General features: G+C 36.4%; 1 protein-coding gene across 2 annotated transcripts in view; it reads left to right on the top strand.

Annotated features, from left to right (window-relative positions):
* Stag1 (STAG1 cohesin complex component) overlaps nucleotides 1–25,580 on the top strand; it is a 369,238-nt gene that overhangs the window by 14,124 nt on the left and 329,534 nt on the right. The window lies entirely within an intron of this gene.

The raw sequence follows: 25,580 nt of genomic DNA, 5'->3' as shown, positions 1-25,580 counted from the left end.
GGTATTGAAGCTAGAGCCTTGCACATCAGTGCTCTATCATTGAGCTGCACACCCAGCTTGAAATTTGAGATGTAAGTTTTAATTACAGTTCTATCACTAACTAGCTGTATGTCTTTGAGTTATTATTATTATTATTATTGTTATTTTGGCAGTATCAGAGTTTGAACTCAGGCCTTGGGCTTGCTAGGCAAGTGTTCTTCCACTTGAGCCATGCCCCTAGTGGGAGTCATGACTTCTCTGGGCCTTTGTTTCTTTATTTCTAAAATTAATGTCTTGGACCAGATAGCTTATTTCTAATAAGATTCCTGTAAATTATTTAGTCCTTGTTGAAATAATCATGAAATCAACTCTTATTAAGTAATGCAGTTTTGGATTTGAAAGTCTTTAGTTTTAGAGACCTAAATTTTGTCTCTACATTTCCCATAAGTTTATTAGAATAATTCATGGTTTCACTAGCTGGTAAGTATATAAATCAAATATAGTGTTGATGTTTAAGTAGTTTTTGGTGTCAGGTGTGGGGGTATATTTTCTTTACTTAATGAACAAGAGTTTGCATATAATTGTATTCATTGTATCATTCAAGAAGCATTTATTGAGCATTTATAGTGAATCATGCATTGTGGTTATAAAAATGTTAAAGCACAGTTCTTGCCTTCCTAAAGTACCCAAGGAGGCATAAGACTCAACTTTGTAATTCCTTCTCCAAAATTCATTTCCTTATAGCTTTATTACCCCACTTCTCATCCAGTATTGGTTTCTAAGTGCTCTCTTCTTTGTCCTTTATTAGTATAATGTACTGCATGAATGGTTGTGTAGTTGGTGCATTGATTTAAGGTACCTGGCCAAGTGGCAGGTGGAGGCTGAAATCTGTATTTTATTCTACTTGACAAATGCTGTCCATTTGCTTTTCCTTCTTTTCCCTCCCTTCCCTTCCCCTCCCAAGGCCTACACCTTGAGCCATTCCACCAGCCCTTTTTTGTGATGGGGTTTTTCTAGATAGGGTTTTGGAAACTTTTTGCTTGGGCTGACTTCGAACTGAGATCTGCCTAATCTCTACCTCTAGCACCCAGCTCTTCTGAGAATTTTGAAGTAGAATTGAAAATTAGCTAGGCAGTAGTGTGATGTTGGAGATGAGAATGGCATTGCAGGTAAAAAACAGTATATGCAAAGAGACAGAGCTGTGATCTAGTGTAGCCCTGGTGGTTTCCAAAGTATGGACCCTGTACCAGTAGTGTCACCATTAGCTGGAACCTTGTTAGATGTACAGGTTCTTGGGCCCCATCCTAGACCCACTAACTCAGAAATTCTGGAGATGGAGACTAGCAGTCTGTGTTTTAACTGGTCTTTTAGGTGATAGGGATGCAAGCTGAAGTATGAGAATCACTTCTGCTGCCTGCCTCTTCAGGGAGTTACTTGAGTGTGTTTGGAGCAAGGGATCCTTTGGAATAGTGATTAAAATAAGACTTGTGAGCAGTGACTAGAGTGCCTAGTATGCCAAACTAAAGAATTTGTACTTTCCCTTTACGCCAGTGGTTGCACACTAGAATCACCTAGGGGACTGTGGTGGGGGCTTAGCTTAGAAGTAGAGCTCTAAGCATGTGGAAGGCCACCCCCACCAAAAAAAAAATGCTGGGAGCTTTAAATCTTTATCAATGTTTGGGATTCACCCAAGCCAGATCAACTGAACATGTATTTCTGAGTTTGTGATGGATCATCATCATCATCATCATCATCATCACTTTGTGAGGATCATTGACAGATTTGATTATATGTTAGTTATTGAGAATGTGTCAAATACTTTTCTCCATGAAAATAATAACAATTTTATGTAGGTTTTATTATTGTTTCACAGGTGAGGTAGAACTTTAAGTACCCCAGTGTCACATAGCTAGGAAATAGTTGGTTTGAATCTAGGATTTTGTGACTCTGAAGACTAATCTCTTAAGAAATAAAAAAAAAGAAAAGAAAAACAAAAAAACCCAAACCTGGGACACATGGACTTGACTGAGAAAATGATCACATCTTTATTTTCTCTAAATTCTAATTGAATGTAGTCAACAAATCACAGCTGTAGTAATAATATCTGTTATTTGGCATCCGTAGAAATCAGAACTATTGCACATTATATTGCTGGTGTTGTAGATGTCAAATTAGTACTTAAAAACTAGGGTAGCCGGGATTGGTGGCAAACACCACCAGGTGCTGAGGTGCAAGGAGCATTTGAGGCCAGCCTAGACAATATTTATAGTGAGACCTTGCCTCAAAGAAAAGAGAAAGAAAATTAGACTATTAGGCTAGCTGTTAGTCACTTCATTAAAGAAGCATATCTTGTTACAGTATCACAGATTTGCTTCTTTAATATATTGATAATTATATTTGAACTTAATTTCTCTTATAAGTATGATACTGTTCACTGAGAGCATTTAGTGGCTACCTCTATGTAGGCAGAAAATAAAAAGTTCATTTTTGGTTATCCCTCACATTAGAGATACTTAAACAGTTACCCTTCTCTATTCCTCTTTTATTTGGCTGTTAAAAAATATTTGGAACCTAAAGTTTTTTTTATTGTTGTTAATATTTCAAGGTTATTAGATTCAAAAGTACTTTGGATTTAGGTTCCTTTTTTTCTAAGTACTTTGTAAAAAATTAGGAAGATGAGCTGTATTGCCTTATCAGGCACTCTGTCCATCCTAAACCCTGAAAACAGCCCTGTTTATTAGTACTTTCTGCAGTGATGGAAATGTTTGTGTGTGTGCTATCTATCATGGTAGCTACTAACTCACACTAATTCACAAAACCAAAATAATATATACTTAATTGCAATATGATGATATATAATTAATAGTACTCATATGCCAGCCACTGTTCTAACCACGTATTCTAATTCATGTAATCCTTACGACAGTCTTATGAGGTGGTTACTATTGTTAAGTAAGTCATAATTAGAGATGAGGAAACATGTACAGAGAAGTTCAGTTACTTTCCAGAGGTCATAGAGCCAGTAATTAAGCAGATCTGGTGTACAGATCTGGCAGACTGGCTTCTTTATGCTTCCTTTATAATATAGTCCCTTATTCTTGACCCCAAATGCATATACAAAATGCTTTCAGAAGCAGGCTGTTAGAAGGAATTTAAGATAATTCTGTTCTAATAATTAACTAAAATTGTGTAGTACTTTTAGCACTTTCCTGTTTGTTATTTGATTCTAATTATGGACTCATCTATTTTACTTCCTACAAATAAATGTGTGTTGGATGTAGTGCTTTTTATCTCTCCCCCGCCCCCCTTGGACAGTACTGGAGTTTGAGCTCAGGGCTCTCACTTGCTAGGCAGATGCTCTACAACTTGAGCTACAACCCCAGCTCTTTTTGCTTTAGTTAATTTTTTGAATAGTGTCTTGAGTTTATGCCTGAGCTGGCGTGGACCATGATAACTCCTGTTTATGCTGTCTGCATAGGTGGGATAACAGACATGTACCATGTACCATATACCACCATGCCCAGGTTTTCATAGGTTGAGGTGGAATCTAACATACTTTTTGTCTGGGCTGGCTTTGAACTGTGACCCTCTTGATCTCTACCTCTTGAGTAGCTAGGTTTACAGGTCTGAGCCATCATGTCCAACTAACACTGATATTGTTAATAACTTAGATTTTTCACACCTAAGGTTATTTTAAAGTTAGGTTCTGAAAATCATAATATGCTTGTTTTGCTTGCTGAAGCAAACTGAAATGTAATTCAGGTCATTTTGTGATGAATTGGTTTTGGTTAATGACTCTTTGGCTTTCCCTAATCAATGTACAGCTGACTTTCCTCAACCTTGGTTCCTCATCTATGGATTCAAACTACTTCAAATTGAAAATATTTGAAAAAAAAATAAGGTTCTGTTTGTATTGAACATGTACATTTTTTTCTTGGCAGTATTCCTTAAAAATTCAGTATAATCATGTTTATGTAGCCTTATATTAGATATTATGAGTAATCTAGAGATGATTTAAAGTATGTGGGAGTATGTAAGTTTAGGTTATAAGCAATGATGTTATTTTATATAAAGGATTTGAGTATCCACACAAGGAAGGGAAGTGTCCTGGAAACAGTCCCTCTCAGATACTAAGGGAAGATTGCATTTGAATAACTTGTGTTAATGTACTATATAATATGTTCTGGGAGTGACCAAAAGAGAAAAGTCTCTCAGGTTTCTGATTCAGGCAAGCTAGTGGTAGAATGAAATTAAAAGGAGCAAGAGATCTGTCATTTCTCAAGTATCTGTTATAGGCATTGTGCTTGGTGCTTTAAATGCAAGCCATTATTTATTGAATATAACTTTATTAAACTCTCCAAATGCCTTAGATTGATTATATATGCTGTTTAACTTATATTCAGGAACATGATAATGGTGAAGCTATTTTACAGATGACAGCTTTGTTAAGATCTCCTTTCCCCTTTCTTTGACTCCCTTTACTTCAAGAGGCATAGTATCATAAATATAGGTGAGGAATGAGATGGCACTAGTGCTCAGGTTATCACCAATAACTCATTCATTACTTAATGTTTTCCAAATTACAAATTTGTTCATTTAATTTCAGCTATATGATGGAAAATGAGGTAGTCAAGGAATTTGTTTTCAACTGAGAGAGTAATAATCACACAGTTATATACTGTAATAAGCGCTATGAAAGGAATAAATGAGGTATTGTGATGGGTAATAATGAGGTATATACATTAAATAGGTAATCAGGAAAAAGGCATCTATGAGGATATGAAATTTAAGCTGAGATATGTAGAAAACCTAGCCAAGAATGGTTGAGGCACAGGGAAGAGCAAAGACAAAAAAACTATAGCAGAAATAGCTGTGGAATTCGAGGAACTGAGAGAAGGCTATGGTTATTATAGGCAGTATGATGCAGGAAGAGTGTAATGAAATTAGAGAGGTAGGTAGAATCTGGATTATGTAGGGTATAATTGGGATAGTTAGGATTTTGAGGATTTCATTGTGAAATGAAAAGCCTTGGGAGAGTTTTAAATAGAAGAATGTTAAAAAAAAATCCTTCTAAGCTGGGTGCCAGGATCTCCATCCAGGCCACCCTGGGCAAAAAGCTAGACCCTATCTGCAAAATAACCTGAACAAAAAGGGCTGGAGGTGTGAATCAATCAACCTGCCTAGCAAGTGCAAAGCCCTGTGTTCAGACCCCAATGCCAACAAAAACAAAACGAAACAAATAACCCCAAAAAACAAAATCCAAAAAAACCACTTCTAGGGGCTGAAGTACAGAGTGCTTGCCTAGCAAGTGTGAGGTCCTAGATTTGACCCAAGTACCACACAAATAACAACAAACCCAAAAATGAAAAAGAAATAAAATCCTTTTAGCTCAGTGGTTCTCAACTAGGAGTGATTTTGCTTCCTGGGGACATTTGCCAATTGCTGCAGAAATTTTTGGTTGTCACAACTTGGAGTATGGGATATACTACTGGTAGCAGCAGGTAGAGACCTGGGACTCTTGTTTGGCTCCCTGCAGCAAATCATTAACCAACCAGAATGACAGTAGTGCTAAGGCTGACAATTTTTGCTACAGCTGCTGTGTGAATATTGGATTGGGTAAGGGGGGATGGAATGGAAAAAATGGAAGAATTAGGTTACAGAATCCTGGTGAAAGAGACAATGTCTCAGACTATGATTATAATAGAGGTACTAACGAACAGTGCTCTTTCTGTAAGAGTTTTGGAGATAGACAAGTGTGTTAGTCAGACTTTTTGTTGCTGTGACAAAATACCTTATGAAACAATTTAAGGGAGGAAAGATTAATTTTTAGCTCACTGTTTCAGAGTTTTCAAGTCTATCATGATGAGAAGGATGGTGGGGATTTAGAGCAGCTAACCACATGGTGGCCAGGAAGCAAAGAGCTACAATACCTGTGCTCCTTGGCTTTCTCTTTTTTTCTTTTATTCCATCTGGACCCTCAGCCTAGGGAATTGGTGCTGCCCTCATTCAGCTAAGGGGCTTTCCTTCTTAGTTTAATCCTCTCACAGCCACCTCCAGAGGTGTGTTTTACTAATCTCCTAGGAGCTTCTCAATCTAATCAATTTGAAAATCAAGACTAACCTTCACAAGTAAGAAAAGGGTTGAGTCAAGAATGATCTCCAGGTTTCTGACTAATACTTGAGTGAATGGTACTATCCTAAAATGGCCCACTGAGGGAGGGGAAGAGCAGGAATGAAGGGTTCTGATTTTTGTAATCTCACTTCATTGAATGTGATTTGCCTTTAACAGAAGACATAATGCTAGTTTAGAATGATAAGAAATAAATGTACTTTATGGTAATAGTCTAGTGCAGTCTATAATTGGTCATATTCATGGCTTTGAAATCTTATATCTGTTCTTATGGACTTGGTAATTTCTTCTGCCTTCGTTTATGTTATTTAATGTGACAGGATGTCATTTTGCATATGTATCTCAGTAAGAAAACATGCAGCTTTGTGTATTTATGGCTGTTCCATATTCCATGTCATGGAATTGGGAATATTACTAGCAATAATGAATGTCTGATTTACTACTCTCAATTTTTATATCTTTCTGGCCTGGGTTTTTGTTTTGCTTTTTTGGTTTTTTTTTTTAAACAGTACTGAGATTTGAACTCAGAACCTCATGTTTACTAGGTAGGTGCTTACCACTTGAGTCGCTCTGCCAGTACTTCAATTTTTATATTTCTTTATAGCAGTAACTTTTTAATGCCAAATGATAAGAGTAGTATTTTAAAAGACATTTTAAATGTAGTTGAATTCAACATGCATGGAACTAACAATGCAGATAACTCAGTTGATGATATTTGGTCAAACTAGACAGAAATAGGAAATAAATAGGAAATAATTCTTTGTCATATACCTTCACTTTAAACATACATAATTTTTAAATTCTTGTCTTTTTTTTTTTTAATTTTTGGTGCTGGAGATTCAACCCAGGGCCTTCCCCATTCTAGGCAAATGCTCTACCATGTGAACTATGCCTCACAGTCCTTTTGGTTTTTTGACTGAAAGTAGGGTCTTGATACTACTTTTGTGTGGACTGGCCTTGAACTCTTGCTTCTGTCTTTCAACTAGCTGGGTTTACAGCTGTGTCATACCACACCCAGTTTAATTCTTGTCCTTTAAAGGGTGATATATTGATGAATGAGGTGACTGATGTGCTCACATTAAGATTTTTGGTAAAGGTTCATTAAGGAATTTGGGTAGTTGATTCAAAGTATTGGAAAAAAATTTCATTGGGTTTACTTAGAAATGTTGAGTAACATCTAGATTTGAAATTATAATACTTTTAAGTTTTTGACTGTTTCCATTTGGAACCTTTCTAGTTTCCTTAACAAAAGAAATTTGAATTGCTAGGTAGAAACATTTCATTTTCTAAAATAATAAATTATATTTTTCTATAAAAGACCTATTCGTGATGTTTTACACGTTGAACTTTTTAATATTTTTTAACAGATATTTGACAGTTTTTTTTTTTCAGTCTATGCAATAGACCCCTGCAGCCTTTTTTTTTTTTCCTGTCAGTGTTGGGGATCAAATCTAGAGCCTCAGGCATGCTAGGCAAACACTTTACCACACAGCTATACCCTTAACCACCATCTAGTTTTTTGACATTTCTTTTGTCTTAAGTATCACCCCCTGCCATTTTGCCTGTTTTTTTCTTATCTACTGTAGAATTTTATTTACCTTTAGAAATATGTCTACTGCTTTACATTTTTGTCTTTTCATCTCATCTTTCTAACCAAAACCCAAATACAGATTAGTTTATCTTTCTGACTTCTGTATACCTGGCCTGCTGCTGAGCACAGCTGGAGAAAGTAATAACCATGCAGACTGGAGCCACTAAATATTTGTACTCTCCCATCTTAAGTGAACTCTTCTGTATCATCCAGTAATCCTTTCCTCCTACATTTTCTTCTGTTCCTCATAGCAGTTATTTACAAACTTCTATTTTCCTGTAGCTCCCTTACCTCACTACTTCTTTCTCTTAGATGATCTCATCTGTTTACCAAGAAACTTGATTATTATTTTATTCTGGATGTCAACATTAAGATTGGAATGAGACCAGTTAGTGATCACCCTGATATTTCTTATGCCCCATCCCTTGGAGGCACACAGCAATCTAAGGTATAAATTTTAGAACAAAACTGAAATGATTTATCTTTGTGATAAGTTTGATTGAATATACTGTAAGCTAATTTTAGTTTAAAATCATGTTTTTCAATTGTAGCTCTTTACATTTTAAAATTTTAAATTAAAGGAAACTTATGTTAACTTTTTAATTATAGTATGACATGTTAATAATGCATGGAGTAAAATATGCTTCTTGTAAGTGTGATGACATTTTACTAATTTATCTCCCAGACTAGGATATTAAATATATTTCCCATACCCCGCAAAAGGTTCACTATGTTTACCACTCTGTCCCCTCCAAGTTCTGTACATATCAGTTAATTTTGTATTTTACTGTCTGTCTTCTTTTGCTAAATATTATATCTGTAAAGTTTGTCCATGTGTGGCATATATCAGCAGTTCTTTTTTTTGTTGATATGTAGTATTCTGTATGAATATGTCAAAATGTGTTAATCCTTTCATTCATGTGTAGATGTTTTGGTTACTCTCAGGATTTTTTTTTCCCCTAAGACATGGTTTTGCTGTGTAGTACAGGCAGGTCTCAAACTCCCTGTCCTCCTGTCTCTTCCTTCTGAGTGCCAGAAATAGGTATGTGCCACCATACCTGCTGGCCATTTTTAGTGTTTTGTTTTTTTTTTTTTTTTTTTCAATACTGGGGCTTGAACTTGGCCTTGTACTTGCTAGGCAGGTGCTTTTCCATAGGAGCTATGCCTCCAGCTCTATTTTCAGTTTTTAACTATTATACTAAAACTGCTGTGAACATTTTTATATAAGACTTTTGGTGAATTTGTGCTCTCATTCTTTTGCATATACCTACAGTGGAATTGCTGGATCATAGTGTGGTTCTTAATAACAGTTTATAATGTAAGAACCTAATCATAAACTACACTTCTTCCTACTTCTAAGCAATTTTATTTCTTTCGGTTTTTTTGGTGGTGTGGGGTTTGAACTCAGGATTTCGTGATTGCATAGCTTTGAGTTCAAACCCAGGTACTCCTCCCCCCACCCCCCCCCCAAAAAAAAACCATGAAAGAACTATTAGCTTTTCCAATGAAATTCTACGGGAAAGCATTTCTTTGTTTTCACTGATGTATAAAATGAAAATTATTTAGTTCCAAGTTGAACTATCTTATTTTCTTAGTATTTCCTTCAGTATTGTTTACACATGTTCTATTTCCCTCCTTTTTCAAATTCTGAACATTTCTCCCTAGTGCAGTCTGTCCTGACTCCTGTCCATACTGTTTATTATTTTATTCAGTAGAGGTCTTTCTCTGACTACTTAACGACTGCAGAAAATAATCATTGATTTACCTGGCAGAAATTTAAGCTTTCTTGGTTTTATTGGCTTTTAGATACTTCCTTATCTAAGGAAGGAACTACTGTGTTTAATACCACTGACCTGTTTTGTAATCCAGATTAGGATATTTATTACCAACTTTTTTCTTTTAATAAATTACTGACCCTCACTGTCTCACTTGGATTGGGAATAAGTATGTGTCCTCACCTCAGGATGTTGGCTAGCAAACTGAAACACGAATATAAGCACTTTTCTTCTTGGGGCACATTGTGTGTGTTGTAGATTTCTCTGCAGTATTCACCAGTTTGTAAAACCAACAAAATACAAGTTTCAGTTTTTAGATGCAGGTAGTAGGGCAGAAGGGTTTCTATAGGGAAGGTGTGATTCTGCTTGTTAGTTCTTAAATATGGCAGAAATTGATGAACTGTGTACCAAACTATGGTTCTCAGAATTGATATCCTTAGAAATTGATTACTTACATTTAGAAGTGACTTAGATTTCAGGTGACTTAAAGTCTTAGGTATTAACTAGGGTTAATAATTTGACATCAGATTATTGATACACATTGAGAAATTAACTGCATTCTTTTTTTTATTGAGGCCTACCTATATGGGAAATAGATTATAATCTGAAGATTGACTGGTAAATCTGTAATGAACTCAAAACAGGTTAATCACTTTAGTTGTCAGTATTATCAAGCTTTGATAGCCTGACAAATTTATCTGTACAATAGCAGATCTCGGTCAAGACACTCTCCAGGGACAGTGTTTTAGACAAACTGCCAAATTTAATTTAATTTGTTTGGACATTCCTCATTGTTCATTTAATTTGGATTCAACTTCATATAGTCATAAACAAAATCTAACCACCTTTTTTGGATTTTATGTGTTTACTTTCCTCATTCTATAGATGGCTAATCAGCTTCCCATCCCCCATACTGGGGCTTGACTCAGTATCTTTTTACATTTAATTCTTCCTTATTTAATTCTTCATATTAACTTCAATTTTATTTTTTAAATTTTAATTTTTTTATTATTCATATGTGCATACAATGCTTGGGTCATTTCTTCCCCCTGCCCCCACCCCCTGCCTTAGCACCCACTCCGCCCTCTCCCTCTCCCCCTCACCCCCTCGATACTGGGCAGAAACTATTTTGCCCTTATCTCTAATTTTGTTGAAGAGAGAGTATAAGCAATAATAGGAAGGACCAAGGGTTTTTGCTAGTTGAGATAAGGATAGCTATACAGGGAGTTGACTCACATTAATTTCCTGTGCGTGTGTGTTACCTTCTAGGTTAATTCTTCTTGAACTAACCTTTTCTCCAGTTCCTGGTCCCCTTTTCTTATTGGCCTCAGTTGCTTTTAAGGTATCTGCTTTAGTTTCTCTGCGTAGAGGGCAACAAATGCTAGCTGATTTTTTAGGTGTCTTACCTATCCTAACCCCTCCCTTGTGTGCTCTCGCTTTTATCTTGTGATCAAAGTTCAATCCCATTGTTGTGTTTGCCCTTAATCTAATGTCCGCATATGAGGGAGAACATATGATTTTTGGTCTTTTGGGCCAGGCTAACCTCACTCAGAATGATGTTCTCCAATTTCATCCATTTACCAGCGAATGATAACATTTCGTTCTTCTTCATGGCTGCATAAAATTCCATTGTGTATAGATACCACATTTTCTTAATCCATTCATCAGTGCTGGGGCATCTTGGCTGTTTCCATAACTTGGCTATTGTGAATAGTGCTACAATAAACATGGGTGTGCAGGTGCCTCTGGAGTAACCTGTGTCACAGTCTTTTGGGTATCTTAATTTCAATTTTAAAAGAACCTTTTCTGTGTGCTCTGTTTCCTTCCTCATTCCTAGATTTGATTTATTGTTACAAAATTGAGAAAGATAGGTATTGTTTCCAGTGCTTTTTTTTTTTTTTCGTGTTGGGGCTTGAACTCAGGACTTTGTGCTTGGTGGGCAGATGTTCTGCCACTTGAGCCATGCCCTCAGCCTGTAGGAAAAATACGATTTTGCAGTGAAGGTTAGATTTCAATATTGGCACTGCTGTCTGTTTACCTGAGACTTGGGGTCAAGTTGCTTCTTTGAGATCTGCTCATCCATAGTTCTGGAGGCATTGTAGTCCTGCTCTTTCCTGCCTTGTGCCTTTCTTCCTGTGATATATTAGGTTATACTTCATAAACCAGAATTGCATCACTTTAAATTTATAATTCAGTGATTTTTAGTTAATTGGAACACTGTATATCTATCCCCACAATCTAATTTTACAGTATTTCTGTCAAAACTCCTCTCCCCACACCCAAAAGAAAATCTCTGCCTATTTGCAGTTGCTTCCAAATTCCACTTTTACTCCCAAACAACTACTAATCTCTTTTCTGTCTGTAGAAATTTGCCTTTTCTAGAATAATTAGAACCATACAATATTTAGCTTCTTTTATTTAATATGCTTTAGAGGATGATTCATGTTATATCATATTTCAGTACTTTTTCTTTTATTATGAAGAGTGTTGATTTGTTAATCTACTCTCCACTTGGTGGATATTTGGGTTTCAGTTTTTGACTTTTCTTGGAAATACTGGGATTGAGCTCAAGTACTTGAGTGTTTGCCCTTTACAACTTAAGCCATACCCCCAGTTCATTTTTCTTTGGTAGATACCTATGAGTGGATTTTCTGGGTCATATAATAAACAGCTAAAACTTTTCCAATGTGGTTGTAACATTTACATTTCATTTCCATCACCTATATGAGGGCTTCAGTTTGCTTCTTTCTATTCAGTATTTAGGATGTCTGTCTGATTAAATTTCAAAATTACATATCATGTTAGCTGCTGTGATGGAAGAAGAATCATGGCATTGAAGGATTTTACTACTGCACCTAGAAAAGCATATTAAAATGCCACTATGTCACTTGCAAAAATACAATGCTTACTTGAGTTTGCTGGTGCATGCCTTTAATTCTAGCTACTCAGGAGGTGGAAGCAGGAGGATCTTGAGTTCCAGGTCACCCCTGGCAAAGGCAGCAAGGCCCTATCTTCAAAAATAAATAAATAAATAAATAACAAACAAACAAACAAACAAACAAACCCAAAAGGGAAGAAATGGACAGATTTCTAGATACTTATGATCATCCAAAACTGAACCAAGAGGACATTAATCACCTGAATAGATCCATAACACAAAATGAAATTGAAGCAGCAATCAAGAATCTCCCTCCAAAGAAAAAGTCCAGGACCTGATGGATTCTCTGCTGAATTCTATCAGACCTTTAAAGAAAAACTAATACCAACCCTTCTTAAACTGTTCCACAAAGTAGAAAGGGAAGGAAAACTGCCTAACACATTTTATGAAGCCAGTATTACACTTATCCCAAAACCAGCCAAAGACACCTCCGAAAAGAAGAACTATAAGCCAATCTCCTTAATGAACATTTATGCAAAAATCCTCAATAAAATAATGGCAAACCGAATTCAATAACACATCTAAAAGATCATTCACCACGACCAAGTAGGCTTCATCCCAGGAATGCAGAGGTGGTTAAACTTATGAAAATTAATAAATGTAACACACCACATTAACAGAAGCAAAGACAAAAACTACTTGATCATCTCAATAGATGCAGAAAAAGCCTTTGATAAGATCCAACACTATTTCATGATAAAAGCTCTAAGAAAACTAGGAATAGAAGGAAAGTACCTCAACATTATAAAAGCTATATATGACAAACCTACAGCCATCATTATACTTAATGGTGAAAAACTTAAACCATTCCCTCTAAAATCAGGAACCAGACAAGGATGCCCACTATCTCCACTCCTATTCAACATAGTACTGGAATTCCTAGCCAGAGCAATTAGGCAAGAAGAAGGAATAAAAGGAATACAAATAGGTAAAGAAACTGTCAAAATATCCCTATTTGCAGATGACATGATCCTATACCTTAAAGACCCAAAAAACTCTACTCAAAAGCTCCTAGACACCAAAATCAACATAGAAAAATCATTAGCATTTCTATACACTAATAATGAACAAACTGAGAAAGAATATATGAAAACAATCCCATTTACAATAGCCTCAAAAAAAAATCAAATACCTAGGTGTAAACTTAACAAAGGATGTGAAAGACCTCTACAAGGAAAACTATAAACTTCTGAAGAAGGGCAAACACAACAAGGGGATTGGACTATGAGCACATGATAAAAGCGAGAGCACACAAGGGAGGGGTGAGGATAGGTAAGACACCTAAAAAACTAGCTAGCATTTGTTGCCCTTAACGCAAAGAAACTAAAGCAGATACCTTAAAGCAACTGAGGCCAATAGGAAAAGGGGACCAGGAACTAGAGAAAAGGTTAGATCAAAAAGAATTAACCTAGAAGGTAACACCCACACACAGGAAATCAATGTGAGTCAATGCCCTGTATAGCTATCCTTATCCCAACCAGCAAAACCCCTTGTTCCTTCCTATTATTGCTTATACTCTCTCTACAACAAAATTAGAGATAAGGGCAAAATAGTTTCTGCTGGGTATTGAGGGGGGGAGCGGGAGGGGGTGGAGTGGGTGGTAAGGGAGGGGGTGGGGGCAGGGGGGAGAAATGAACCAAGCCTTGTATGCACATATGAATAATAAAAGAAAAATGAAAAAAAAATGTAAAAAAGAGATATATTTAAAAATTACCAAAAAAAAAAAAAAAAAAAAACTTCTGAAGAAAGAGATTGAGGAAGACTATCGAAAGTGGAGAGATCTCCCATGCTCATGGATTGGTAGAATCAACATAGTTAAAATGTTTATACTCTCAAAACATTCTACATGCTAATGCAATTCCCATCAAAATCCCAATGACATTCATCAAAGAGATTGAAAAATAGACCATTAAATTTATTTGGAAACATAAGAGGCCATGAATAGCCAAGACAATAGTCAGTCAAAAGAACAATGCTGGAGGTATCACAATACCCGACTTCAAACTATATTACAAAGCAATAGCAATAAAAACAGCAAGGTACTGGCACAAAAGCAGTCATGAAGACCAGTGGAACAGAATAGAGGACCCAGATACGAAGCCACACAACTATAACCAACTTATCTTTGACAAAGGCGCTAAAAATATACTATGGAGAAAAGACAGCCTCTTCAACAAAAACTGCTGGGAAAACTGGTTAGCAGTCTGCAAAAAAACTGAAACTAGATCCATGTATATCACTCTATAGCAATATTAACTCAAAATGGATCAAGGATCTTAATATCAGACATTAGGTCAAGGGTAACTACAACAAGGGGATTGGACTTTGATCACATGATAATATGAGAGCACACAAGGGAGGTGTGAGGGTAGGTAAGATACCCAAAAAACTAGCTAGCATTTCTTGTCCTCGATGCAGAGAAACTAAAGCAGATACTTTAAAGCGACAGAGGCCAATAGGAGAAGGGGACCAGGAACTACAGAAAAGGTTAGATTAAGAAGAATTAACCTAGAAGATAACACACATGCACAGGAAATCAATTTGAGTCAACTCCCTGTATAGCTATCCTTATCTCAACTAGCAAAAACCCTTGGTCCTTCCTATTATTGCTTATACTCTCTCTTCAACAAAATTAGAGATAAGGGCAAAATAGTTTCTGCCTGGTGGCGACAGGGGGCGGGGTGGTGGGAGGGGGGTAAGGGAGGTGGGGGAAGAAATGACCCAAACACTGTATGCACATATGAATAAAAGAAAAAGCAAAAAAACCCAAAAGGGCTGGGAGTATGCTCAAGATGTAGAATGCTTGCCCAGCAAGTTTGAGGTCGTTAGTTGAATTTTCATTACTACCAAAGGAAAGTCTTGTGATTAAAAATTTTGATTAAAAGTAGGCAAATGTTGAGTTCTTAAAAGGTTTCAGTATTCCAAAGGACAATGTAAAATTTCATTTGTATATAAAAACCTTTTAATTGTGGAAAATTTCAAACTTGCAGAATAAATAGTGCATTCTCATATACTGGTCACTTAGCTTCAAGGAAGTGAAGCTCAGGCCTGTAATCTTCGCTACTCAGAAGGCAGAGATCAGGAGGATTGAGGTTTGAAGCCAGCCAGCCAGGCAAATAGTTTGTGAGACCATATCTCAAAAAAACTCATCACAAAGAACTGGTGGCGTGCTTATGTGTAAGCCTTGAGTTCAAACCCTAGCACTGCAAAAAAAAAAAAAAATATCTTTTTGGTGGTGTCAGGGATTGAACCCAGGGCCTTGAGCATGCAAGCACACATCTATCACCAGCCCAGTCATTCTAGCTTTGTTTCATCTGTACCTACACTCATACCCATCTCTTTACCAATAGTTTCAATCAAACCCCAGTCATTTTAAAGATGAATAGTACTGCCATTATTGCATCTAAAGCTATTAATAATTCTGTACTGAGACTCTATTACTTCTGAAGAGCGAGCTATAGAAAGAAAATCTAAATATCCTTTTAGCTAATTAAAAATAGAAACATTTAAAAATAGGATCCTAGGCAGGGGTGTAGTTTAGTGCATGTATGAGGTCTGGGTTCAATCTCTAGCAAAATGGGGAATGAAAAGATTCACAACCTGAGGAGTTTGAATACTTTTCAGAGATTATTATTAATTATATATTGGCAGATTATAGTTGTGTGTGTAATATTTTTGGGGTGCAAAGTGATATATAGTAATTACATGTGGAATGATTAAATCAAACAAATTAACCTATCAGTCACCTCAAGTATTTGACATTGTTCTTGTGGTGAGAAAATTTGATATTTATTCTCTTAGGTTGAATCTACAGTACTCAGTTATTAGCTATATTCACCATCCTGTGTAGTAGATATTAAAATAAACTTACTCTTATCTAAATGAGAGTTTGTATGCTTTGATTATCTATAAATACACGAGTCTGTGTGTGTGTGTGTGTGTGTGTGTGTTTTAGAGAAATCTTAACCACTTTAGAAATTTTTTTTGTCCTAAGCCTTCATCCTCTCCTCCAGAATAAAAATGCAACAAACTTTTGAGGGTGTTGTGACTGGAGTTATGTTTTCATTTGACCCACTGATGGTAGACCCTAAGTATTGGCAGGTATGTGGTTCCTGCTGCTGAGGAAAAAAACCACGAATGTGCGGAGACATAGAGTTCAGTGCTGTACTAGATTCTTCATTCATTTTTCCCGTAATGCTGTCCAACTTCCACTAAAATTTTCACCTTTATCACTTAAATTCAGCACATTAACTTTTGCCTTGCTTTTTGTACACCCTTTGCTTTTTGGGAGGCATATTTTCCCAAAATTAATAGCAGGGAAACACTGAGCAGATCATACAACAATTTAACAAAATTGACACTAACACTGGATTGACTGAGAGCGTCTTTGCATCAGTTGAACTATGTAATGCATGTGCAGAAATTTAAAAGTTTTGTTTTTGAAATTTCTTTTGAATTTTGAAAAGTTTTTTTTTTTAAGCTGTGCTTGGCCAAACCATGTGTAATAAATATGAAAGTAAGGTGGGCTTACTGTAAATGAGATTGAAGATCTTTGGAATATGAGATGAGGTTAGAAGATTTCACTACTTTTAATTTAAATTTATTTTGTTACTGCGTTATGAAAATTATTTTTATCATTTGCATTAGAAGTTTAATTTTTTCTTTTTCTTTTATTATTCATATGTGCATACAAGGCTTGGTTCATTTCTCCCCCCTGCCCCCACCCCCTCCCTTACCACCCACTCCGCCCCCTCCCTCTCCCCCTCCTCAATACCCAGCAGAAACTATTTTGCCCTTATTTCTAATTTTGTTGTAGAGAGAGTATAAGCAATAATAGGAAGGAACAAGGGTTTTTGCTGGTTGAGATAAGGATAGCTATACAGGGCATTGACTCACATTGATTTCCTGTGCATGGGTGTTACCTTCTAGGTTAATTCTTCTTGAACTAACCTTTTTTCTAGTACCTGTTCCCCTTTTCCTATTGGCCTCAGTTGCTTTTAAGGTATCTGCTTTAGTTTCTCTGCATTGAGGGCAACAAATGCTAGCTAATTTTTTAGGTGTCTTACCTATCCTCACCCCTCCCTTGTGTGCTCTCGCTTTTATCATGTGCTCATAGTCCAATCCCCTTGTGTTTGCCCTTGATCTAATGTCCACATATGAGGGAGAACATACGATTTTTGGTCTTTTGGGCCAGGCTAACCTCACTCAGAATGATGTTCTCCAATTCCATCCATTTACCAGCGAATGATAACATTTCGTTCTTCATGGCTGCATAGAATTCCGTTGTGTATAGATACCACATTTTCTTAATCCATTCGTCAGTGGTGGGGCATCTTGGCTGTTTCCATAACTTGGCTATTGTGAATAGTGCTGCAATAAACATGGATGTGCAGGTGCCTCTGGAGTAACCTGTGTCACATTCTTTTGGGTATATCCCCAAGAGGGGTAATGCTGGATCATATGGCAGATCTATGTTTAGATTTTTAAGAAGCCTTCAAATTTTGTTCCAGAGTGGTTGTACTAGTTTGCATTCCCACCAACAGTGTAAAAGGGTTCCTTTTTCCCCACATCCTCACCAACACCTGTTGGTGGTGGTGTTGCTAATGATGGCAATTCTAACAGAGGTGAGGTAGAATCTTAGTGTGGTTTTAATTTGCTTTTCTTTTATTGCTAGAGATGGTGAGCATTTTTTCATGTGTTTTTTGGCCATTTTATTTAAAAAATAAATCCTTAAATTTTAATTTCGCTACATGATTCCTGGTTTAATTATAGATCCCCCTGGGCACCCCTAGTCTTTTTTTTTTTTTTTTTTGTGGTGCTTGTTATTGAATCTAGGGCCTTGTGCATGCTAGACAAATGCTCTGCCAATGATCTTACAACCATAGCCCTCTGGTTTGGTTTGGTTTTCTGAAAACACTATAAATTTTGTTTTCCTGGTAATATGTGGAATATCAGTACTGAAATGCTGTAACACCACACTCAATGATAACTAGCAAACCTCAGTTTTTATTTTCATTCTGTGACTGACCTATATAAACTGCTCTTTTTTGTGTGTGTGTGTTTTTCTTGATTGTACTGGGATTTGAACTTGGGGCTTTTTTTTTTCATTTTTCTTTTATTATTCATATGTGCATACAAGGCTTGGTTCATTTCTCCCCCCTGCCCCCACCCCCTCCCTTACCACTCACTCCGCCCCCTCCCTCTCCCCCCCCTCAATACCCAGCAGAAACTATTTTGCCCTTATTTCTAATTTTGTTGTAGAGAGAGTATAAGCAATAATAGGAAGGAACAAGGGTTTTTGCTGGTTGAGATAAGAATAGCTATACAGGGCATTGACTCACATTGATTTCCTGTGCGTGGGTGTTACCTTCTAGGTTAATTCTTTTTGATCTAACCTTTTCTCTAGTACCTGTTCGAACTTGGGGCTTTTTACTTGCAAAGTAGACATTCTGCCACTTGAGCCACACACACTTACAGTCCATTTTGCTCTTGTTATTTTGAAGATGGGCGTCTCATGAGCTATTTGCTCAAGTAGGCCTTAAATCTTGATCTTCCCAATCTCAGCTCCCGAGTAGCTAGGATTATAGGGGTGAGGCACTGGTGCCTGGCAAACTGCTCTGCTTTTTTGAGCTTTAGTCCACATGTGAAATTGGTGACTTAAGGTTTGGGTAATGTGATATGTCTGTAGGTTTGGTTAATAATTTCTTTAGACTTTATAGAGTAAACCATCTTGGAGTTACAATTTTTTGCTTACATGGCTAGGATGGGTTTATAGACTATACATCCCAGAGCCATGTGGGCAAAGCAGTGTTTTGTGTTTTTATTAGAGCAGTACTGTGGTTTTGAGCTCAGGACCTGGCCTGAGGTAGATACTCTTGAGTTTGCCCTTAGTCTTTTTTTTTTTTTTTTTGCTTTAGTTATTTTTCAAGAAGGGTGTCATGTTTTTGCTGGGCTTATTGAGATGAAGGTCTTGCTAACTTCTTTTTTGCCCAGACTTGCTTTGAACCTCAATCCTCCTGATCATCACCTCTGAATAGCTGGGGTTACAGTGAAGCAGTGTTTTCTGAACTTAAGTCATTCAGTACCAATCTTGCAATATATATTTACTACTTTTATTACTATTCACTCAACACTTTTTAACATCATTGTATTCATTTTGAAAGGCAACTAGAATTTTACAATGAGTGGAAGATTAATTCACTTGCCACAAGTAGAAAGTAACATAAAATTAAATAACCTTTAGATTAAAAAAATTTTGGTCAGTGTAGCCTCTGAAATTATTCTTTAGCTACCAATAGTTTGTATATCACTTATTAGAAAACTGAGATTTGGAAGTTGTATTTATTTATTTTTTCAAGATAATCTAATAGAGAAATAAAGATTTAGCAAAGGAAAATGCAGGCATTCACAATAAACAAGAGGAAAACTAAAGCAGAAACCACATGTAATCAGGCCAAAAGTGTTTTCTTGATGTTATGTGAGCCTTTAAAAGAGATTCATATAAATTTATACCTTTTTAGCTGTAGCAGTTGTCCAAAATGTCTAGTAAACATTTCCCATTTATTTAACATACACTTTCAAAAATTTTTTTCCATTTTTTTTTTGCAGTATGGGGTTTGAACTCAGAGCCAACACCTTATGCCACTCCACCAGCCCTTTTTTGCGATGGGTTTTTTTTTCAAGATAGAGTCTTGGGAATTATTTGCTTAAGCTGGCTTTGAACCCATGATCCTCCTGATCTCTGCCTCCTGAATAGCTAGAATTACATGTGTGAGCCACCTGCACCTGGCTTAGAGACGTTTTTAGGGTCATAAAATAAAGTACATAAAGTGCAACAAACATAATTGTATGTTTAAATAAAAAATATAAAGTTAACATTGTTTCACTTTATCTAGATTAAGAGCCAGAACCTTGTGAGCACCACAGAAACTCCCCCACTATGTGCTCCTTTGCATTGCAGTCTCTTCCCTTTCTCCTAAAAGAGCTACTATTCTGACTGTAACTGACAGTTACAGCTTTCTTGTTTTAAAAGAATATTTCTTCTTTTTCTTTTTTTGGGGGGTGGTGAGTGGTACTAGAGTTTGAACTCAGGGTCTTGTGCTTGCTGAGCAGGCAGCCTCTTGAGCCATGTTCCTCAGCCCTTAAAGAATATTTCTGTCACCTAAATCTGTATATCTAAAGTGTTGTGGTTTGGCTTTGTCTATTTTTGAGTTTCATATAGATGGACTCATATTCTCTTCTTGTATTTTTGTGTCCTGTTCCCTTTGTTCAGTATTATTTGTGACATTCGTCCATGCTGGGAACTATAGATCATTTTTATTACTTTGGTATTCAGTTGTGATCGTATCACATCTGTTCATTTTACTGTTGATGAACATTAGATTTTTTTTTTTAGTTTGTTAGTATTACAGATTACACTGCTTAAGAATATTCTTATATGTGGTTTTTAATGTATAGCCATTTCTATTGAATATATATCCAGAGGTAAAATTTCCTTGTTGTAGATATCTCAGCAGTAGAAAATGCCAAGTTTTCCATAGTGGTATTAATAAACTTTTCTTCTACTAGCCTTGTATACGAATTTCATTTCCTTCATGTTTTCCCTTGCACTCATTAGGGTCAGACCTTTAAAATTGTAGCCATTTTTGCTGTTTTTAATTTGCATTTTCCCTGACTATTAAAAAGCTTGAGCACTTCAGCTTTGGCCATTTTGATATCTTGTTTCCTGAAGTGATCTTGTCACTTAATCATTTTTAATTGGATCATCTTTATTTTGATTCATGGGAACTTCATTTGGAATATAAGTCCTTTGTCAATTTAAATAGGTTATTAATAGTCTTCTTCCATCCTGTAGCTTGCTTACAGTGACTTTTGAAATGGTATCCTTGTACAGTTACATTTATCAGTTTTTTCCTTTATGCTGAATGCTATTTGTGTCTTAAATAAATAAAAGGAAAAAGAAAAACCTTTTCTGTACTTGGAGGTCATGAAGTTATTCACCTATGTCATCTAGAAGCTTTATTTACTTTCCCCATTTAGATATGTACATCACGTGGTATTGATTTTTCTGTGTGTATAGTATCAGGTCAAGGGTTCACTTTTTTCAGTGAAGATAAAATTTTCCCAGCATCATTTATCTCCAGTGCTCTGCAGTTCCCCACCCCCCGCAACACTGTGTGTGTATGGTGCTGGGGGATTGAACCCAGGACCTTTTTGCATGCTCACCAAGTGCTCTGCTACTGAGCTACATCACCGTCCTTTGTGTTTTGAGACAGAATGTTATTGTGTAGCTCAGGCTGGCCTTGAACTCATGATCTTCCAGTCTTGCCTCTTCAGTGATCAGATTAAGGCTGGGCTGGAGGATTACAAATTTCAGGCCAGTTTGGGTTACATAGGGAGACCTGACTCCAAAAAAACAAACCAAAACAGAGTATCTAGAGAGAAAGGAAAAAGAAACAAAACTTACCAAAGGCCCCCCAAATTATTTTATCAGTTTATGAATAAGTTCTATGGTATTTATCTGAATTCCGAAGCCTGTCTTTGATTGGGGAAAATTTATTTAAGCTGACAGAAATAACCACAATTCATCTATGTAAGTAATACTGCAAACTTACTTTCTTATATCATAAATTTGTCTCCATTAGGTGCAGTTATAAAGTAAGTATAACACTATACGCATACTTTAAGTAAGAGTCAGGATTTAACGCACATTTCAAAGCTTCCATGCTTATTAATTACTGATTACTTTTTTGGGGGATGGGACGGGCGAACTAAGCATCTAACAGTAGTGTAAATGCCACGATAGTAATCATTGAAGCTGTTTGTCTTATATTAGTGTTTGATGGTTCATATTGGTTCTCTATCGTTAGCCATTTTTAGAATTGATCTAAGAGCAGTGTGGAAAATACCAATATAATAAGCAGTGAAGATGTTTGTTTCTGGTCAGTGTTTGATAATTCATATTGGTTTTCTAGCATTAGCCTTTCAGGTTTTTAATTTTTTTTTAAATTAAGGTGAAATTTGCATGGTATATAGTTAGCCATTTTAAATTGCATTTTGTGCAATTGGACTATCGTTCAACTTCCACCTCTTGTTCCAGAATGTTTTCATTATACCAGAAAGAACATTCCATACCCATTAAATAGTTACTTCCCATTTTACCCCAATTCCCAATCTCCTGGCAACCACTAACCTGTCTTAATTTCTTTGCTGATATTATGTGTTTGGCTTCTTTCACCTAGTATGATGCTTTCAGGATCTTTTCAAGTTGTAGCATGTATTAGTACTTCATTCCTTTTTAGGGCTGAATAGTAGTCCATTGTACGTGTATGCTACATTTGTTTAAGTTCATTTGTTGAATACTTTTTGACTTGTGAATAACACTGTTATAAACATTTTTCTACAAAATTTTGTGTGGACATATGCTTCGGTTTCTTCTGTATATATGCCTAGGAATACCATTTGCTTATTCTTTTTTCTTTCTTTGCAACAGGGTCTTCCCCTGAAGCCCAGGCTGGCCTTGAATTATTGTGATTATGATGTTAGAGGTCTATTGAGATTTTCTTCTTGAGTTAGTTTTCGTAATTCCTGTTTTTCTCTAGGAATTTTTCCTTTTCATCTAAATGATCCAATTTGTTGTTATACAATTGTTTATGTGATGTGTTCCTTGACCCATTACTTAAGGTTGGGTTATTTTGTGAGGTTTCCTTCTGTTACTTACTTTACTTTGATTCCATTGTGGTTGGAGAAAATCCATTATAAATTTTAATCTGTATAAATTTATTGAGAATTGTTTTGTTGCCTAACATATGATACATGGAATTTCTACATGTACTTGAGAAGAATGTCTGTTCTGCTAATGTTGGTTGGAATGTTATGGATATGTCTGTTAGATTTAGTTGGTTTATAGTGTTCAGGTTCCCTATTTCTTTTTCTGTTTTCTTTTTTGGTGGTATTAAGGTTTGAATTTGGGATTTCATGCTTGCTAGGCAGGTGTGCTACTGCCTTAGCCATGCTTCCAGCCCTTTTTGCTCTGTTTTTTTCAGAAATAGTTTGCTTTATTCCCCCAGGCCAGTCTGTACTGCAGTCCTACTGTTTTAGGCTTCCACTGCCCTTGGGATGACAGGCCATGTGTCACCATGCCCAACTTTTTTCCCATTGAGTTTGGGGTCTCACACACTTTTTTGCCCCCTGATCCTTTCCATCTCATTCTCCTGCATAACTTGGGATTACAGGCACCCCTGCTATTGGTTGGAGATGGAATCTTGAGAACTTCCCAACTGGCCTCAAATTTTGATCCTCCTGATTTCATCCTCCCAAGTAGTTAGGATTACAAGTGCAAGTCACGAGCACCTGACTTTCTTGATATTCTGTCCATATGTTCTATCCATTATTGAAACTGGGGTTTTAAATTATTCATAGGTTGTTGAGCTGCCTGTTGCTCTTCTTTTTTGTTGGTACTGCGGTTTGGTCTGAGGGCTTGGTGCTTGCTAGACTCCATGGCCGAACCATGCCTCCGGCCCTTTTCTCTTCTCAATTCTCTGTTTGCACGTAAATTTTGGGGCTCTATTATTTAGTGTGTAATTGCTTAAAATTGTTACATCTTTCTGATGAATTAACCCTGTGATCAATATACATTGTCCTTGTCTTTTGTAAAGATTTTTGACTTAAAGTTTCTCTACTATTAGAATTGCTACCCCAGTTCTTTTTATTACTGTTTGCAGATCTCTTTTTCTATCCTTTAATTTTGAAGCTATTTGTGTTTGAGTCAATAGTGAATTCCTTGTAAATACCATAATACTTTTTAAAAAAAAAATCAATTCTTTTGGCCTATGTCAATGAATCAATTTAAGTCATTTACATTTAAAGTAGTCACTAACAAGGAAGAACTCCTGCCATTTTGCTATTTGTATGTGGTAATTGAAGTTTATTCTGTTATCTTTGTGATACAGTGACCAGTCAGGTCCTTTAGTGTCTCAGTCTGTTAAAGAAAGGGAAAGAGATTTTATGTCTTAAATTTCATAAGTAGATGCTGCTTAAAAAGCCACTTGAGCCCAGTGGGGTTGGAGCAATGGTATGCCTTGGTGCAGGTGTTCAGCTCCCAGGCAAATGAAAACACACAACCCAGATTTTTGGTAGTTATTGTACATGTTAATATTAGTAAGCTGACCAGAAACTTGGGCTGGTCAGCTTACTAATATTAAGCACCCATGGGTGCTTGCTGCATAGCTGGTTGCTAGGAATGGTGGCTGCTATATAAAACTGTAGCAACTCATAAAAGTTAACGGGTCCTTTTCTTCATCAAGCCCTGTATGGATACTGTACATTTGACTGTACAGTATTTCCCCTCCCTTACTCACTGGGAACATGTTCTAATACCCAGTAGATGTCTGAAATCGAGGGTAGTTCCAAGCCCATTGTGTACTTTTTTTTTTTCCAATTCATGCATACCTCTAATAAATTTTATTTTATAAATTAGACACAATAAGAGGTTAACCACAATAATTAATATCATATAGAAAAATTAGAGTTGAGAGTGTGCCTTAATGATAGAGTGCTTGCCTAGCCTTGGTAAGGCCCTGAGTTTGAGCCCCCTCACTGAAAAAAAAGAATAATAATAATTAATAATTATGTGACTGGTTGCTGTCTCTTTCAAAATATTTCAGTGTACTTTCATCTTTTCACTTAAAGGAAGCACTTGATATCTAGCCTCTTCTTGGCATATTTGGCTTTTTGTTTTTCTGGGACAGGATCTATGTAGCCTAGGCTGACCTCAAATTTGTGATCATCCTGCCTCAGCCTTCCCATGAGCTTGGCTCTTTGGTATATCTGAATTGCAGTTATCACTACTCTGGCACTTCAGGGTCATTCTTACATAAAATAAGGATTACTTGAGCACAACCGTTACAGTATCACAACAGTATGTCTGATAACTGAGATGGCTACTACATGATTAATAGGTGGGTAGTTTTTACAGCATGGTTTCTCTGGGCAAAGAAATGATTCACATCCTAGGTGAGAAGGAGTGGTCGGCACCACATTTCATCCATTACTCAAAACAGTGTGCAGTTTAAAACCAGTGAATTTTTTATTACTGGAATTTCCCATTGAATGTTTTTGGAACACAGTTTACTGACGGTAGGTAACTGAAAACTTTGAACAGCAAACT

Source organism: Castor canadensis, chromosome 17, assembly GCF_047511655.1.
Source record: "Castor canadensis chromosome 17, mCasCan1.hap1v2, whole genome shotgun sequence".
Classification (NCBI taxonomy): Eukaryota; Metazoa; Chordata; class Mammalia; order Rodentia; family Castoridae; genus Castor; species Castor canadensis.
Note: the sequence above shows the minus strand (reverse complement) of the source record. Positions and strands in the feature narration are given on the sequence as shown.